Source organism: Malus domestica, chromosome 01 (assembly GCF_042453785.1).
Source record: "Malus domestica chromosome 01, GDT2T_hap1".
NCBI classification, from domain to species: Eukaryota; Viridiplantae; Streptophyta; class Magnoliopsida; order Rosales; family Rosaceae; genus Malus; species Malus domestica.
In genome coordinates, this window is record NC_091661.1 from 14,803,999 (window position 1) to 14,810,173 (window position 6,175).

The 6,175-nt window shown below is 33.7% G+C and overlaps 1 long non-coding RNA gene across 1 annotated transcript; it reads right to left on the minus strand.

Annotated features, from left to right (window-relative positions):
• Positions 1-3,900: 3,900 nt before the first annotated feature.
• LOC103448162 (uncharacterized) lies at positions 3,901-5,229 on the minus strand. The gene is made up of 3 exons (XR_531171.4): positions 4,810-5,229; positions 4,311-4,395; positions 3,901-4,144 (listed from the first exon to the last, which is right to left on the minus strand). It is a non-coding gene; the product is annotated as an uncharacterized lncRNA (long non-coding RNA).
• Between the last annotated feature and the right edge of the window lie 946 nt (positions 5,230-6,175).

Consider the following 6,175-nt stretch of genomic DNA (forward strand, 5'->3'; position numbering starts at 1 on the left):
TTAGGATTACAACTTTTAATAAGTAATCAACTCCTAATAAGAATATAAGAGATATTCCTAGATACACTAGAATTTATACAATCACATTCCTAATCTAATAGGACTGCAACAATTCTTTTTTAGTTTGACATGTTTCCTTTTTTTTTTTTTTGTTCCTATTATGTACCCATGTGCTTTTTTTTATTATTATTATTTTTTTGTAATAGAATGTATCCATATATATTTTTGGGTACATTACTATAAAGGTCACTTACAATTTTTTATTTTTTATTTTTTTAAGAGAAACCTAGGTAACCCTTAAACAAAATAGGAATTTTGTTCTAGTCAATAAATAATTTCATATCTAATGAATATTTATTTTCTAACATCGATTCGTAAAAACTGTTGTTCTCTTCAACTAAAGGTGAGAGAATTATTTCTCTCCAACTAATTAAGGTCAATAACAGTTGCTAGATTTCTCTTGAATGACCCCTCCTTAAAAGTACAAAATAGTGATTGACTCAATCCTAAACAAGAATAGGTGACCTAAATGTTAGATAGGATTGATTGAAGCATACTAACCCTAAACAGTGTTCTAAAAAGTGGTCTAGGCGGCCGCCTAGGAGCTGGTCGTAGGTGTGTCGATCCAATTAGGTCCAAATCGTTAAGAAAAATCGGGGAGCTGTTAGGGGTCCGCCTAGGCACTCTTAAGCGGCCTATCTAGGAGGCTGTCTAGATTGTAACTCTCTCTCTCTCTGAAATCCATTGAAGATGAGGAACTTACAGCTCAAAATAGAAGAAGAGGAAACCAAAAAAAAAAGGAAAGAATTTACAGAAGGAAAACGGAAAAAAAAAAAAAAGAACTGAAGAAGAGGAAACAGAAAGAAAACGAAGATGATGAGGAAAAGGAAAGAATAAAAAAGAAGAAAAGTTTCCGGTTTTGTCAAAATGGTTTGGGAGTCTCTAGGATGATTTGAGTGATGGGGACTATGGGTGGGGGTGGAGGGGAGGGGTCACACCACACACGTGGTGCTTTATGAAATGGGGAAGGAAGGATGCATGCACCTCTTCATAATTGTCTCTTTATGATTTCTGACCTCAACAGGCTTAACTTTCAATTGTTATATAGGTTTCTAACCCGTTTTGGGTGGGATTTTTACTTTTATGTTTCAAAAATAAGATATAATCATTTAAAATGTCTTAAGTTATATAGCGTATATGTTTAATGTGTTTTTACATTTTGAACACTTGTTAGATACTTTTCTTATATTTTATCATTCTTTTATTATCTTATTCATGGATTTTATACAAGTATAATTTTTTATGTGTACTTATTTACAAGATATACAGGAAATTTATCTAAATCCGCCTAGATCTCGCCTAGCCGCTGAGGCACTAGGCGTCAGCCCGCCGCCCGACTAGCACCTAACGTGTTTTAGAACCTTGACCCTAAATACTTCAAAATTTTATTTTGAGATATGTTCATAGGAGAAATTTCCAAGTCCCAAGGAATTGAAGTTAGGTTAGTAAGTAATAAATCACAAAATGTTAGATAGAAGGGATTAGAATTACATCATATATAAAGGTATATGAGAGTGATTTGTAAATACCTACTTAGAAGGAGCTACTCATTTATAAACCACTTCTACGCGCCTTTGTAGTGTTCATATAGGGTGTGTTTGTTTCCCTTCGTTAAGTCTCACTAGACTAGACTGGACTAAAAGTCAGTCTAGTCTTGTGTTTGTTACAGGGAGGGATTACCTTTAATGGTATTAAGTGGGACTCGTCCCGACTAACACCTTCGTTAGAAGGTCTTAGCGAGACCCCCCAAATACGAGAGGACTGCTAAGCCCCTTCTCGCTTCGCTCGCTTCACTTCGTCTGCTTCGTTTCGTCTTCTTCATATGCTTCGTTTGTTTCTGTCTTCTCTTTGCACCGACAGCCCCACCCACCCCACTCCTCTTCTCCAACAGCTGTTCAATTCACCTCTAGTCTGCTTCTCTCCTCTTTGCATTGACATCCCCACCACCCTACTCGTCTTCGTCGTCACGCAAATTGCAGATTCATCTTGAAGCGAGAGAGGAGAGATTCGTCTTGCAGCAAGAGAGGGGAGATTCGTGTTGTAGTCTTTGGGGATTCTTTATGATTCATTTTTGGGGATTCCTTTTTTTCTTCTTTTTTTTTTTTTTGAACAAATGCTTTGTCTGTTTGATTGCTGGTGTTCTGCTATTTGATTACTGGTGTTCTGCCATTGATCTTTGGATGTTTGATTTTTTGGTGTCTATATTTCTTATTTTACTTTTTGGTAGATCTTTGGAATCGTCTGAGTTGGTATTTAAACTTGATTATATTTGATAAAGTTTATACATGGTTTATTACATATTTTCTTGATTAATTTTGAAATGTTAATTAAGGGTTATCTGAAATAAGTGTGATCTGGGTTTTATGAAATAAGTATGATCAAAATATAGTATCTAAATTTAATAGTTATCCTGCTTCTTAGTCCGACACTGCATCAAACGCTTCATTAAATCAGTCCAGCTTAGTCCCTGAAGTTAGTCCAATCCGAGATAGTCCGGTGCAACAAACGCACCCATAGTGCACTTCTAATTCCTTAGTCGCTTGGCATCAATCCCCAGGACTTCCTAAAAAAAACATCGCTTTCCTATTTTTTATGTTCAAATGTTTCTCTAGACTAGGTTGGTTTTGCTGTCATGGGACTTCAATTAGCCACATTGACATGAGTGTCCATCCAATCATGAATCTTTAAATTGTGATGCAAAGAAAAGTATCATGTCTTGAATTATCATTCCATGCTGATGTTTTCTAGCTTATGAAGTAATTTTGTAGAAAAGGTGAGAGTTTTAAATCATGTGATCGTTCAGGAAGAAAAGCCAATATTATTGCTCTATTCATTATAATTTTTTACCGCACAATTATTATTCTAGCCGTATATCATACATTTAAGCATTTGTTACCGCTGAATTATTGTTTTAAGGCCTGTCATACACCTAAGCATTTAGAATTTTCGCTGCAATCATGCAACGACTCCACCGTTTGAGGGGGCCATCATTGGCTATCTTCTTTTCCTTATCGTTTATCGTAATAAAACGTAGAGAAATCCATCGTCGTCTTTAAAATTCATCAATCCAGCCCCACGCGGTTTTGAAGGTCTTGGAGGACAACTGTTGAAGGTCCATCGCCTTGTCAGCTTGTGATCCAAAATTCAAAATGTGGGGACTTACGTGTCCTCACTTACATCATTGCAAATGCTAGCTAGTCCAAGAAGTAAACATATTGGTTTTGAATTTTTATGTTCTACCTCCGTCATTTACTTTGTTCATACATGCGAGTGAAACGTCAATCACTTGGGCATCATCATCAAGTGAACATTATTTCACTCCAACAAGAAAAATAAGAGAATTAATAAACATTTTTTTTCAGCTTTTTATGTACACTTGTTTAATCAAGACTGTTGATTTCGTTTGATTCACTCAATCCACAATACAGAACTAAAAATGAGTGTCTAAGAAACTAAAAAAAAAGAGAGAATAACCTTCCATAAACAACAATAGTCATTGACATTGGTGGCACATTGTGAGCTAGCTAAAATTAAGCATTATCATTACCCAACGACTATAAGTGTATAAAAACTTTAGCCCTAAACCCTAACACCTCATTCTGGAGAGATTTTACAGTGTGACCGGCACACGAGATAGTACACCACGTGTCATTATACAAATGGTGAGATATGTGTTAAAAAGTTAATAACTTAAAAAATAAAATTTCCCACCACTTATATAAAAACACATGATATATCATCCGCATTTCCTTCACAATAAAATATTTCTCCTCATTCTGTGCTACGATGTCAGTATTGATGTTGTATTAGCATCTGTCCATCTAATATTGGCTGAACTGGTGAATGAAGAAGATATATAACTATTTTGGATACCACACAGATTGCAGAACAGAAACAACTAGTAGTCTTGTACATAAATTCTACCGAATTAAATAAAATTAGCAATCAAGAAGCATTACACTTATACAACAATATATGGTAGTGGAATTATCCAATGGATACATATTAATTCTAAAAGAAACAGAGGATAGAAGGATCGCAGCAACACTCGTCAATTAGGCAGCAGCAACACAAAGCCGCAAGACTGTTGACACCACATCCAAACAACAAACGCAAAAATAGATCATCATCAACTAGATATAACATATAAAGAAATTAGATTTTAATTGTGAAAGAAAAGGAAGCTAACCAGAAAAAAACAAAAAAAGAATTTCATGTTAGATAAGAGATAGTTGAGAAAGTTTAATTACCATCCCTCGAGGAAACCTGGTTCTCTCCTGGGTGGAGGAGCAGCATACTGTGGAGGTGCCACTACTGGAGGGCCTTGGTAATAACCTACAAGATTGCCCAACAAAATTAAAATTAAAACTTGAAACAAAAATTTACAAGTAAATTAAAAAATAACTAAACTAGTGAGCTATTTTGGAGCGCTAATAACACTAGCTTAAACTATACTCAAACAAGAATCCATCACATGCAGTGACATAGAAGATTGTTATTAGGAAACTAATATTTATAATTAATTACATACTAATCCATGTTAAGAAATACAAAAGCACACTCACAGTTGATCAACTGAAAATTAAGAGCATCAAAGAAAACTTATATATAGTTAAAACCAGGGGAGAGACTTGAGTTTTGAGACCAACAAAGGGTAACAAAGAGAAGGCGCAAATTGATAACCTGAAAAAACCAACTGAAATAAACTTTTTTTGGTACATAAAAAGGTGAAATTAGTTAAGAAAATACCTCCTTGAGGGGGATAACCCCCTTGAGCAGGGTAGGGATAACCATATTTTTGGTCGGCCATTTCTGCTGAACGGTGACGGAGACGGACTCAAGCTTCTGGACTGAAAGGAAGGGCAGACTCAGGAGATGGCGAACTGAGAGTTATGGGAAGGAAAATCTCTGGTTTCTATTGCTTTTATAGTAATAATAAGTAAAATGTGGAAAAGGGTCTGGTTTCAAACCACACACACTTTTTTTTTTTTTTTATATATACAGAAATTGCAGGCATCACTTTTAATGCACTTTAATTTCCTTTCCACCCACTCAACGTTCCTGTCTCTCCTATTTCTTTCTTTTCTTGATATCCCACAGGATATGATTCGGGCACTCCTATATTATTTTTCTTATGTTTTAATGTTATTAAGAACTTGAATCAAATTCGAATCAAATTATTATGCATGAGTAGTTTATATCGATTGATATAGTATATTGTCTGTTACATCAAGTTTGAATTTTTTCATTTTAAATCAAAGTAGTTAAAAATAGGAAAAATATTGCCCTGTAGAAAAGCTAGGGTTGTTATTTACACACAAATTTTTACTTTTTGCACACTCTTTTTAATTTTCTTCCATCAGATTAAATGAATTGAAGAAGATCAATCGATAAGATTAACAAGAGTGTGAAAAGTAAAAATAGATGCGTGAATAGTCATTTAAAAGATAAAGCCATTGACCATGTTCATTAAAGGAAAAAAATCAATTTATTAAGTTTATGTTTAAATTTTTTTTAGTAAATATACTAGAGTGAGTATGCATGCTCAGACATTATGTTTGTGTAAATATTAAAAAAATTGAAAAGAAAAAAAAATATATGAAAGAGAGTGAAAGACATTTAGATATTTATTTTTAAAATTTAAAATTAGAGCTATACTATGATGACACGTGCTTGAAGAAAAAAAATCAAAAAATTGATTTGTGCGAATTTACATGTTGTCTATAATTTTATTTTGTGATTGAAAACTATATTGTATTTTTACGTTAAGAAGAATTTTGTCAATAGATAATTTAGATACCGGAGTGAGCAGGCATGCACAAGGAGAAGAGTGAGCGAGATCAATTTAAAATTATTTTAATCTTTATTGGTAATTTTATACGGAAAATTTAACGAAAACTTTCGGTACTGTTTATTTTAACGAAAAACTAAATTTTTACATAAAAAAATCAATCCTGGTACTATTCATTTTACCCTTTATTTTGTCTTTATCGTTAAAACTCAAAGTTTTTAAGTCATTTTCATTAGTTTTCCTATTTTATATTTGGTATTGCAATCCCGAACCAAAAACAAATTAAAGAATAGAAGGAGGGAGTAAACGGGAAAAAAAATGAAC